Source organism: Gossypium raimondii, chromosome 2 (genome assembly GCF_025698545.1).
Source record: "Gossypium raimondii isolate GPD5lz chromosome 2, ASM2569854v1, whole genome shotgun sequence".
In the NCBI taxonomy this organism is placed as follows: Eukaryota; Viridiplantae; Streptophyta; class Magnoliopsida; order Malvales; family Malvaceae; genus Gossypium; species Gossypium raimondii.
Genome location: NC_068566.1, coordinates 22099556 through 22113401, shown reverse-complemented (window position 1 = coordinate 22113401; position 13846 = coordinate 22099556). Strand labels below are relative to the sequence as shown.

General features: G+C 35.8%; 1 non-coding gene across 1 annotated transcript; it reads right to left on the bottom strand.

Moving 5' to 3' along the window:
* Window positions 1-601: 601 nt before the first annotated feature.
* On the bottom strand, window positions 602-708 carry LOC128039523 (small nucleolar RNA R71). The gene has a single exon (XR_008194023.1). It is a non-coding gene; the product is annotated as a small nucleolar RNA R71 (small nucleolar RNA).
* Window positions 709-13846: the final 13138 nt, after the last annotated feature.

The window sequence follows — 13846 nt, the reverse complement described above, 5'->3', positions numbered from 1 at the left end:
TTTATTTGCTTCTGGCAAGTTCCTTTAGTTTATGACTAGAAGAAACTCGTCGGGGCCATTGTTATTTGACAATGAGATTGAAAGTACAGCTCATAGAAATCATAGAGAAGTAAGGCAGAGTTGACAGAGTATAGTAGACGAGCAAGAGGACATTATTATTACTACTGAGGAGATGGGTGATAATCAAAATAATTAGCTACTTCCTGCAATTGCTGCAAATCCAGATCTTGTTCCTCGTACTATATATGATTATGCCAAGCCCATTCTAACTGGGGCTGAATCAAGTATAGTACAACCCACTATTGCTGCGAATAATTTCGAACTGAAGCCCAATACTATTCAGATGATACACCAATTTGTTCAGTTCGATGGTTTGCAAGACGAAGATCCAAAAACTCACTTGGCCAATTTCTTGGAAATCTACGATACTTTCAAGATTAATGGCACTTCTAACAACGCCATTCGGCTATGGTTGTTCCCCTTCTTCTTAAGGAACAGAGCTAAACAGTGGTTGAATTCTTTACCACGAGGTTCTATCACTACATGGGATCAAATGACCAAGAAATTCTTAGTGAAGTACTTCCTACCGACTAAGACAGCCAAGTTGAGGAATGATATCTCTTCCTTCGTTCAGATCAACTTAGAAACCTTATATGATGCATGGGAGAGATACAAGGATTTATTGAGAAGGTGCCCTCACCATGGGTTACCTCTATGAACCCCTCAACTAGGCAGTTGATAGATGTAGCAGCCGGGGGAACACTTAATAATAAAACACCCGAAGTGGCTTATGAGTTTATAGAGGAGATGGCACTAAATAATTATCAATGGCAAGTCATGAGGACAAAGTCGATGAAAGCAGCAGGTTCTTTTAACTTAGATGCGGTCACCATGTTATCGAATGAAGTAGAACTTTTAAATAAGAAAATTGATGGTTTATATGTTTCTACGTAGGTACATGCAGTGATACAATGTGATACGAATGGAGGAGGAACAAACAATCCAGAATGTCTACCCTACGGTCCTAGCACAGAGAATGAACAAATAAATTACATGGGTTAGGCTCAAAATAACCCTTATAGTAATACCTATAATGCAGATTGGAGGAACCATCCCAATTTCTCTTGGGGTGGTCAAGGAAATCAAATAGCACAACCTCCTCTAAACTTCCAATAACAACCTTATCAGCAAGAGAAGGCGAACCCTGAAGCGATGTTAACGAAGTTTATCTCGGTGTCAAAAACCCATTTTCAAAAAACTGAAATAGCACTTAAAAATCAACAGGCATGGATTCAAGTGCTCGATAACCAAATAAGTCAACTTGCTAAGCTAATTTTAGAAAGAACACAAGGTAGCTTGCCTAGCAATATCGAAACTAACCCAAGGGAGCAACTTCATGCAATTACTATGCAAGATGAAGAAGGGTTAGTTGAATCTGAACTAGAATCAAGGCAAGAAATTGTGGTAAGTAATAGTAAGGTTGAGGCAAGCCAGAATGAGCAAAAATCGGTTGGTAAAGAATATAAACCTCGAGTGCCATATCCTAACGTGACAAAAAGAGACCACATGAATGAAAAATTTGGTAAATTTCTTAAACTTCTGAAAAAATTACATATTAACTTACTGTTTATTGAAGCTCTTTTACAGATGCCCAATTCTGTTAAATTTTTAAAGGAGCTTTTGGCGAACAAAAAGAAGTTAAATGATTCGTCGCATGTGAAGCTAAATGCAGTTTGCTTAGCCATTTTGCAAAATAAACTACCCAACAAATTGAAAGATCTAGGGAGTTTTACTATTCCTTGTTTAATTGGTAGTTTGAATATTAATAATGCTTTGGCTTATTTAGGGGCTATTATTAATGTCATGCCCTATAAAATGTTTAAGCAATTACGTCTTAGAAAACCCAAACAAACTAAGATGAGTATTCAGCAGATAAAACCTTTAGATTTCCTAGGGGTATTATTGAAGATGTTCTTGTAAAAAATGATAAATTCATAGTCCTAGTTTATTTTGTTGTTTTAGACATTGATGAGGATAGTGATGTACCTTTGTTTCTAGATCGACCATTTTTAACAACTGCTAGAACTATAATATGATCGAGATTTTGTTAAGACATCTAATGATCGAGATGATTTTACAAGTTCTGTTAATATGAGTAACCATGTGGCTCAACCTTCCTTGTAGGAAAACCCTCAAAAAAATGCAATGGAGCCATGTTCCAATCAATACAATAGAATGAATCATGAAGAATGAATGTTACGAATCGATGAACTAGATGAATGGCGAACACATGTCAAGGAGAAACTGTAAAAGCACGATGAAGAACCAAAGAGACGCTATGATGAGCATGTAGATGGAATGAACCAATTTAAGGTTGGAGACAAGGTACTGCTAGATAAAACAGATCCTCAAATTGCCAATTCGAAACTTGATGCAAATGAATCAAATCTCTTTTACAGTACTAAATGTCTTTCCATACGGTATAATCGAGGTAACTCATTCTAAATTTGGCACATTTAAGGTAAATAGTACTTGACTTAAACCTTATTTTGATAATAAAATTGATAACGAGAAAGAGGAGTTTCAACTCCACAAACCACCGTGACCGTGCGAATACGAGCTAAGTGGAACGACGAAAATGTGCAAGTGTACACAATCGCAACAAGTAATAAAGTGACAAGTAAATGTCTAGTTATCGTACCCACAGGGACTGTAAAAAGGAATTATTTATGAAACTAATGTTAAAACACTTTGGTGATGGAAAATATTTTTGTTTCAAGATGATTAAAACTAAGTAAAAAAAATTTAAAAATAAGGTTTAATCAAGATGATATAATTGTGTTGGATTAATTACATTTCCTTACCTTAGAATCACTAAACTTATGTTTATACTTATTACTAATAAATCACGGCAACTCGGTAATTTGCTAACTTCTGAACATATTTACAAATAAAAAAGTCCATTCATCTCTTTTACATATTCCTAGGTCAATTCAACCGATAAAACAGATTTATAAAGATAAACATATTATTGCACATACATACTTCTTAGATTAAATAATCTCTTGTATATTCCTATGTCGATTCAAACGATTAATTCAACCTAATAAGCATATAAAAGACTATGTGAGGTAACAAAGTATCCTTACCTTGAAACGGTTTAATCACAATAATCTTGCAAGTTATGCAAGGCATATGTATCGCCAAATACAATGCTAATCTAATCTTCAGCTACCTTAGAATAATTAAACATGCACTGATTAAATATTGTGTCCATTAATTACAATTTCAATGCGTTTAAATAATTAATTCTTTAGTTATCTTACAATCGTAATGCAAGAATAACTTAATCATGGTTTTACTTAATCAAACATTTTACCGAGGCCTATAGCAACATAAACATAAATTTAACAAATGAAGAGGACAGAATGCAATCAACCCAACACGAATTAAATTCAAGCTAAGCTAATTAAATTAACCATTCCAATAGCATAAATATTCATAGATATGTTCATCAAAAAAACAACAAAAATTAAATAGATAAGGAACAAGAATCAAATCTGGTGGTTTTCCGTGGCTTGACTAGGTTCCTCCGTTCTTCCCTCTTTGTTGTCCTTTCCGGTCAAGGCTGCTGTGAACACTCAATTTCTACTCCAAAATGGCTGAATAATATCCCTTTCCCAAGAGGATAAATTGGCACAAGAGCAAGGAACTTTGAATGGGAAAATGAGAGAAAAAAGTGAGAGAGGAGAGAAGAGTTGTGATAGAAGAGATGTGAATGAGGGATGATTTGAATGGGCAGCAAAAGGGGTTTATATAGCTGAGGATGGCTACTAAAAATAGAAAATTTCAGCAGCCAAAGATCCTCCTCATGGCCGTCCATCCTACATGGCAAAGTTGAGACTTTCACCTTTGCTAAAATTAGCCTGGGGCAAATCCGTAAAGCCTTAATTTAAGGTGAGGTTTGAACGCAATTTGGAAGTCTTCCAAGGGCCTTTTTGCAGCTCATTTAATCAGCTAAAAATGCTGATTTGGTTCAGCATTTGAACGGTTCGGGGCTGCCCAATTGGTGGCTGGTTTAGTTCGGTCAATTTGGTTCAACTAGTACGGTTCAACTGGTACCTTTTTCCATAATTAATTAAAATTAATTAATTTAGCCCAAATTAAATTGGGAATAAATTAAAATTAATTATATTATTAATTAATACACATATTTGGACCGTCTTAGGCTGGAAATTATTTTTCCTTGTTATTTCGAATTGCTTCTCGGTTTTGTTCTTCTAACAGTGTCTGCCGGGTCAATTTTCCACCTTTGTACGAATCTGTCAAAAATAATCAAAATTCACTAAAAATAATTGTAAAATTGATTAAAAATTAGCATGTTCAAATTTTTAATAAACATTAATTATTTTTTAAAATTTAATTATTTTATGACAAAAATTCTATCGAAAATGCATGTTTTTAAGTAAAATTAGGTATGAAAAAGTATATAAATCTTTGTGTTTCCAGTAAGTCGAGCTTAAACGTTAAATAAGTGCTTCTCGGGAGACAAATCGAGTGTTAGTACTACTAATTTTCTTAATTTTATTTCAATTTATTTTTTAAAATTAATTAATTTTCAAAATAAATAAATAAAAAATGTTAGTTTTTTACCCACACGAGCGTGTCCCAGGCCTTGTCCATTATAAGGAGTTCAATAGTGAGTTACACGGCCTGGCGACATGGCTGTGTGACCCACACGGCCTAGACATACCGGTGTGTCATTGGTCGTATCGATCCTAGGACTTTAGTTTTAAAAAAATTCGATGGAGACATGGCCTAAAATGGTCACACGGTCGTGTGGCACACACGACCTGGACACGCGGGCATGTCCTAGGCCGTGTGAAATATGAAGCTAATTTTTTCATTTTTAGATTAAGTTAGATAGTTATACAAGCCAAGCATACGGCCGTGTGCTAGACATGGCCAAGCCGCACTGGTGTGTAGGAGTTCACACAGGCATGGGAGAAGTGAAGGAGATAACACACAACTGTGCGACACGGCCATATGAAAACTGGGCTCACTTTTAAAATCTTACACGGGCTTAGATGAACCATACGGGTGTGTGACATGGCCGTGTGGCCCAACAGGAGCCGTTACACGATCGTGTCCCCCTTTTTAACCCTAAATCTTAACTTCATTTTTCCTTCATCTTCCCCAAAATTTTATCAAGAAACCCTAGCCACCATTTCTTACAATCGGCCCTTTTCGGTCACTACTCACCACCCTCGCATCCATCTCTTCTTTCCCTTCCCCCGTCGAAACCCCCATCGCGCAACCTCTCCCCTTTCTTCTTTCTTCCATGCTTCAAGCCGCACACATTCCCCCTCGCCCTTCCCTTTCCCTTCCCTTTCCCTTTCTCTTTCCCCCACAACCAGCCACCACACTGCCCTCCCGTTTCCTCACCATCATCTCCTCCATTGATTGGTCTCTCCTTATTCTTTTATTATTATTATTATTATTATTACTATTTAGTACTTTTCCTTCTGTTATTATTCTTTTTATATATTTTTTATTATCCTTTTTTATTTATTCTTATTGTCATTTGTTTTATTATTTATTCTTATTTTTATTGATTTTACCCTACTATTTTTACTATAGTAATATTGATTTGATTACCTAGAATCGTCTATTTCTTTTGTGTTTGTGGTTTCATTATTTTTCTTTATTATTATTAATTCTCATTCCTATTCTTTAGTTTCATTCTATTCTTTTTATGTGTAATTTTGGTACTATTATAGTTATATTAGTAGTTGATTGTATTGGATTTTTATTTTTATTATTCTACAGTTACTTCTTATTGCTCAGTGTATCGACGGTTAGATTCAACTTTATTCTTTTTAGCTGAATATTTGATTTTATGATTTTAGATTTTAGTTGCATTCGAGTTTCATTTTGTGCTTATTTCCATTGATCCACTATGTCGATTTGTACCCTTATTTTAAATATTGAAATTGTTATTTGGTCATTTTTCTTGTAGGGACACCATGACCAACACTCGTAGTAAATCCAAAGTCGCCATTTTTGCTTCAAAAAAGTAGAAGATCCTTGGCACGGCCTTTTCCTCAAGCGCTTCCGCCGAGACCCACCACCCCTATGTCTGATTTTTAGTGGGTCCCTAGGAGGACCTATTTCAACTATTTCAACTACGACCAATCGGCTTAGGCTGATGTATTGATTGGGCTTCTTTAGAGTAGGTCGAGTTAGCTAATCATGTTCAAGCCTTTATTGTCACGGCCCTATTGGATCGATTCTTCTCTATCATCGAGCCCATATACACGGAGCTAACTTTGGAGTTCTGCTCTACATTTACTCTCTAGCATGTGATGACGACTCATGACGAGTCGAGCACCATCACTTTCCGACTCGGTTGCCTTGTGCGCTATATGAGTGTCCCTGAGTTTGGCGCTATTTGGGGACTATACACTGTGGAGTTTATGAGCATCGAGAACTTCCTCCACCTACATCGACACATTCACTACTCGTCATCTAGTTGTTGGGTAGATCTTACGGTGAGTACGACACCTTATGATGTGATTCGCTCGAAGGCGACTTCTCTTCCTCCGGTTTTATGGTATATTCAGGCCCTTTTAGCTCATACTTTGACCAATAGGAGAGAGAGCATTGAAGCCGTTAGTACTACCGATGCATATTTTTTATGAAGCATGACCACCAGACATATTTTTTATTTAGCATACTTCATCGACATAGCCTTCTGCCACCAGACAGACTGCAACAGGAAGGGTCCTATCTATTTAGGCCCTTATGTGACTCGACTTACTCGATACTTCAGTCTCCTCGACACATCGGAGCAGTCCTCCACACTTACACTCGTTGGCCAGATGTCTCCACAGGGGATATTGAGCATGACCCATATGAGGATGATCGAGCGACTTCGTGGAGTAGACCCTCATCAGTATCGACTATATCATTTTGACTCTCAGAATGAACCCGAGGACTTCACTGATGATGTCTCTTTCCATCACAAGGATCCACCTCATCTTCCACCTTCGAGTCACCGTCCTGTTTCTTCTGCTACTACTTTAGATGGCCTCTTCAAGTGATTCACTCATTTCTCACAGCACTGCTTTCAGAGATTCGACAGTATTGATGTGAAATTGCAGCAGATCTGTCAACATCTTCATATCTCCTTGTTAGCACCGATAACTCACGATACCGGCGCTTCCGATGACGAGGACCATTGAGTTTATTTGTTTTATTTTAATTTTAACTTTATTTTAATTTTTTTATTTTTTCTTTTATGTTTATGTTTATTGTTATTTTTAGTTCTTTTTATTGTTCTTTTCTAAGACTTATTTTGTTTCTTATATTTTAAACTATATTTATATTTTTGTGGTTTTTTTTACTCAAGTTATAACCCCTTAATCTTCTTCACTATTTGTGTTTATTTTCTTATTAGTTTGCTCGGAATCATGCATTACATCTAGATTTGTCTACAATTTCGATTTTCATCATTCTGGTAATTTCATCCAATATGCAGGGCAGTTTCAGTTTTCTCCCTCTCTTATGATATTCTATTTATACTGTGATTATATTTGTTTGTACATTGAGGACAATGTACATCTCAAGTGTGGGGAGGTTATTTTTATAATTATTAGAAAATCTCTGAATTATGTCTTGTGTTTAAGTAATTTTCTCATATTTCCATTAGAATGAATTTTTGTCGATTTGGAATTTTGGTTGATGTGTTTTAGATTAATTTGTCGATAATTGCGTATTGGTTGATTTAAACGTTAAGACATGAGAGAATCAAACATGATAAGTTTTCAATAATTAAAAATTTTAGGTTATTTCTTTAAATTGAAGTAATATTTTGAAGTTTTAAATTTGCAAGTTTGACATCAAAAACCATGCATTTTTTTGAGATTTTAAGCCTTTAAAGCATACATTTTTCTCATTTTATTATTGGTTATAAGTGTGTCAATTTGATTTGTTATTCTAGAATTTGCATCTATTATACATGTCAAGACCACACCTTTTGATTTGATATACTGAGATGATAAAGGGACTTAGGTTTTAATCCACTTATCCCATAAAAAGCCTACCTTTTTAATTAACCCTTAGTGAACCCCGTTGAGCCTAACACACCATTTCTTAATTTACCCGTTAATGTTAACCCATAACTCATATTTTGTTCATTGAGAATTTTTCCCTTTTAATTAACTCCCTTTTTGTCGAGATTTGATTTGGTTAGTTCCCTAACTATGCTCTTTTGTTTAAGTTGTTGAATTATTTCTTATTGTAAAAATAAATAAAATAAAATCGAAAAAATATATATAAATATATATATATTGAGTATTATTTTAGTTCTATGATTGAGCTTGAACAGTTAAATTCATTTTTTTAAGAAGAAGCTTGTTCTCTTATTACTGAATAATTCTTTATTTATGTAGCATTTGTTAATTTTTCTAGTTTGGTAATTTATCAATTTGATCTCAATTTTAACCATCTTTTTCGGCATTTCTCCACACCCTTAACCTAAGCCCCGTTACAACCTCTTAAAGACCTTTTGATTTGTGTATCATCTCATTTTATAGTGGTGGAGATTTGATTTTCATGCAAGCCTATGATAATGACTTTTCGTGTTTGACAATTGAGTGCTTATTCGTAAACCTTAAACACTTTGAGAAGATTGAAGAAAACACTCGAAGAACGCATTGGAATCAACTCAGAAGCGGATTTTCCTCAAGATCAAAGATCTCCATTTAATTTCTTTCAAAGTTTTATTGAGTTTCTTTATGTCTTATGGTTGCCCTAACTTTGAGATGTTTCTAATCAGGATTATGAACTAAATTCCCTAGATACCTAGGGAAGATGAAACCTATGATGAATCTTATTATTTGATTTTTGATTTACGCGATAAATACTTGATTCTTGTTCTCAATTATGTATGCTTATTTCTTGTTTTAATATTTCTACGGATATTAATTCATGTTTAATGTGCTTAATTTAGTGGAGAAAAAGGCCCTATTTAAGAGTAGATCTAGCATAATTGAGAGGAGTTGCATGCAATCCTAGAAATAGGACAACATAAATCTACCAGATCAGAGTCAAATCTATAGATCGAGTTAATACGACAATGGGATTTTAATTATAAAGAAATTTTAATTAATCAAGTTAGAGTTAGTTGTTCTTACTCTCGAAAGAGATATTAACATAATTTAGGGATTTCTACTGATCAAGACAAAAGTGAATAAATCGTTTAATTCAGATTCAAAAGAATAGGTGAAGTCTAGGTGAATTATTTTCGGGGTATTGTCTATCTCGTTGATTATCTTCGATTATTTTCCTATTTCATTCTATGTTGTGTTCTTAGTTAAATTAGATTAGTAAATTTATATTAAAAACAATCACTCCAATTTGTCGGCTAAATAATAGAAAAATGATAATTACTAGTACTTTTACTCCTCATGGATGCGATATTCCTTACTCACCACAACTATACTATTGTTCGATTGGTGCGCTTGCCTTAGTCATATTTATAGTTAGTTTAGTGTCCATCACCACGTAAAGTAGTTATAAATCTGGCTTTTGAAAAACTTCGTGAATCTTTGTTACTCAAAAAGTCCATTTTAGTTGAAAACATTTGTCATACTTAATAGTTAAAAATCGTTAATTGATTACATTTTCTAAATAAATCGAACAAGTTGAAGCGAATGTTCTTAAGACATTATATTTTGGACAACCGATTTTGTTTTCTCAAAAAACTGTTAATTGTAGAAAAATAGTCATTTTTGTAAAGTTGTTTTATCATGTGTCATGCCAAAAAAATCCAAATAAAAATCCAAAACCAAAAACAATCTCAAATGTCTGAAGAGTCAGAAATATACAAAACTCTCAAATCAGGAATTACAAATAAGTCAAATTTAAGCAAAATTGGGTTTACGGAGTTGTGGACATAATCGAGCTCTAGTCGTACCGACCTGCCTAAACCTAAGGGTTTCCTGAAAGTGAGAAAAATAGAGAGTGAGTTTTTATAACTCATACGAAACAGAATTCAGATTTAATCACATGGAAAAATAAATACAGACATACATCTTATACAAAATCAGCATCATATCAAAGTAATACAGATGAAAATATATATATTCCTACCCCATCCTCTACACACCAGTTCTGATCATCCCATCACACCATGTGGGTACAAAACACGCACCCAGCCCTATACACTACTTAGTGTCCTTATGACATTTTTCAGAATAAATGTAATAGTGTTGCCAGTATAATGGTGAGATATTACCTCACACCGAACACTTCCTCCACAAAATATTTGTCTCACCCCATGATTAGACATAAAAAGAAATAACAGATATATCAGATAGCAGAATTTACTTATCATACATACTCATTTAACAAATGTAGTGTAACGCCCCAAAATTTAAGTCTCTAATTTTTGTAGGATTTCTCACAAATTGCTTGTTTGCTGTAATGGCTAAGTGATTTGGGTGTGTATGGGAGTGTTTGAGAAGCTTGGGTTCAAGCCTTATAGATATTAGTGTTGGTTTTATGTCACAAAATGAGCCTGTGGTATAGTGGCAAGGTGGCGTGTGAAGTTCCCTTGAAGTCTAAGGTTTGAGTCCTGTGCTACACTAAAGAGTGTTTATTTTTATCACCTGTGTAGTGAGGTGGTGGAGCTTGACTGAAATGCTGTGGAATTTGAATGGATGAGGGTATCATGGAGAGAATAGTGGGATTGTGATTGGGTGGAGAAAATCAAAGGGGGATAAAGGGAGAGATTTTTGGACAATACGGCTGGGGAGGGTGTTTGTGTCGAATTTAGTCACTTAACACTAAAGGTTTTCAGTTTTGGTCTTTTTTTGGAGTTTCTCTCTCAATTTACTGTGATTTCGATGAGTTTCGGGTTTCACGTTTTAGTTTTGCTGTCGAATTTTGCCTAGTTCTGGAAGTTACCTCTCGGGTTCGTTTTCTTTTAACTGCTATTTTCCTTTTTCCTATTTTGCTTTTTTTTGGTCGAATCTTTTCTTTTCTTCTTTCTTTCAATTTCTCTTCTCTTTGTTTGCCAAATACACTCTTCTCCAATTGTTGTTCTTTAAACCTATTTCTCTCTACCGTTCATTGTTCTGTTGCACTGCTGTCGATTTACTCTTTTGATGTTTCCCTACTTTCTTCTGTTCATTTCTTTTTCTTGTTGTCGAATCTTTATTTCTTAAGGGGCTGATCGTGTGTTTCACTTTTCGTAGTTTGTTTCTCTCCTGTTTGGTAAGGGTGATATTATTGAGTTACTTTATTATATGTTCTTTAAGTGCTTATCGGTTTCGATTGGTGCTTAGGAACTATTCAAGGGGTTGAAGGTTTGTGATTACTTTTGGATAGACGAATTTCCCTCTTTACTAAACCAAAGGTGGTGGTAAGTATCGGATTGTGATCACTTTTGTTCATTTGCTGGTTTAACTGTGTAAGTAATTAATTGGAGGTTGTTGGTCAAGTGTAGGTTTCCACGGCATAGGAGGTTTCTCTGCGAATAGAATCAAGTGTGTAATCACCCCGTTACAACCGTAGATCGATGAAAACTCGAAAATCCGTAAACATGGCATTTGAGACCACACGGGCATGCGATCGCTCGAGTGGTAAGCCCAACTTGTGATTTGTGGGCAAATGACTGAAATACCCTGGATGGTTAAAATGACCGAAATACCCTGGATGGGTAAAATGACCGAAATACCCCCATAGGGTAAAATGACTATTACAACTCTAGGAGTTGAAATGAGTGTACGACCGATTTGCTCTATGTTATATATATTTAACTGTTTCTGAATATGACATACTGCATACACGTATAATTTATGACATGACATACTGCATGGGGTTGGGATTTTGACATAAGGGAAGTATATTGTATTGGTGGCTTTGCCACATATACTGTTACTAGCGGCTTTGCTGCGTTACTGTTACTGGTAGCTTTGCCGCGTCATTATTATTGGCACCTTTGCTGCGATATTGGTGTGTTGGTTGGGTGGGTCAATTTTTTCCCCACATGGTGTATTGGTGGTACGGAGTGGTGTGTTGGCCAGATTGGGATGGGTTGCATTACTGCATTGTACTGTTACTGTATTGGGTTAAGGCCCACACTGTTACTGTATTGGGCTAAGGCCCACACTGTTGCTATATAGGGCTCAGGCCCAGACTGCTACTGCATGTTGTATACTGATTGACTGAGAGGGGATCTCACACTGAGTTTCATAAACTCACCCTCTCCTCTTAACTATACAGGTAATCCTCAGTCTTAACCGATTCGGTGCCGCGAGGGACTCGGAGGTGGCCACACAACTGTTGTTGTTCACAGTTGCTTTTATTTTACTTTAAATTATAAGTTGGGTTTTGTTTTGTAATAAGGCCTTTAATTTGGGTTTTAAATTTTAATTGGGCTTTTTCTTACATATTTTATACTGCTAGTTAGGTGAAAACAAATTTTTAAAATAATTACTGTTTTCAAAGACACGAACTTTAAAGGTTAGAGTTTGTAAATGCTTCCGCGTTTTAAATCAACTTAATATAATAATAGCAGTTCATAAGGCAAACATTTGGTTAAGTGTTCCGTTAAACATTACTAAAGAGGTTTCCAAACTTAAGAAATGAGTTTTATCGACAAGTCTAAATTTTGAAAGACACTTCAATGTGACACACCAGATATGGCCATAACATCTAGGCCGAGTTTGGGGTGTTACATTTAGTGGTATCAAAGCCAGGTTGCAAAACTCGGCTGTGGAATGGGTTTTGAAAAATATATATATTTGGAATTTATGGAAAACTATTTTGAATTATTTTTGAATGTTACAAGTGTGGCACACTAAGTCTCCAGCATCGAATTTGTAAGTTTCTATATACTATAGACTGCTTAAACTGAAATATTTTGAGAGATTACTATAGATAGTGGGACTTTACTGAAACTCTTAGATTAGAGAAAACTGGAAACTGTAGGGAGACTCTTGAATTGCAAAAACAAACTCTGATGACTGCTTTTTCATAAGACATGTGTTAATAATTACTTGAGTCGTAAAATAATGCATACAACTTCGTAAACAGATTATACGTTATTTGATATGAGCGCTAGAGGTACTCGCGAAAGGGGTACACGAGGCCGTGGTAGAGGTCGAGGAAGTGCTAGGGCTGGGTCTTCGGCATCAAGCCACATGCCTAATGTTGAGGCTAGAGAGGCACCAGCTTCACTAGTGACTGAGTCGGGATCATTCGATCGAGCGGCCGGGGATGATGCACTATCCCAAGCTATGCTCCGTTTTTTGGAAAGGGTCGTAGGGACTAGTACAGATGTTGTGGGCCGCGGGTCAATTTCAGAACAACTACGGTCAAATGGAGGGGAAATTTTCAAGAGTATTTCTGGAGTGGCCCCTAATGTGGCTGAATACTGGTTGGAAGAGACGGAGAGAATAATGGATGACCTCGACTACCCTTCTGAGCAAAAGTAAAAAGGTACAGTGTCTTTACTGCGAGATGAAGCCTATTAGTGGTTGCTTACTATGAGAGAAGGTACTCAGGCTGACTGGTTAACGTGGGATTTCTTTAAGTCGACATTTCAAGGAAAGTATGTGGGCACAAGTTATGTGGACGCCTGAAGAAAGGAATTCTTGAGTTTGGTTTAGGGGAATAAAATTGGGGGTGAATATGAGGCAGAGTTCCTGTGTTTGAGTCGCTATGCTCGTGGGACAATGGCGACTGAATATGAACACTGTGTGTGATTTGAGGACGATCTCTGGGATAAATTGTGAGTCTTGATAGCTCCGCAGAGGGAGCAAGATTTTACTGCCCT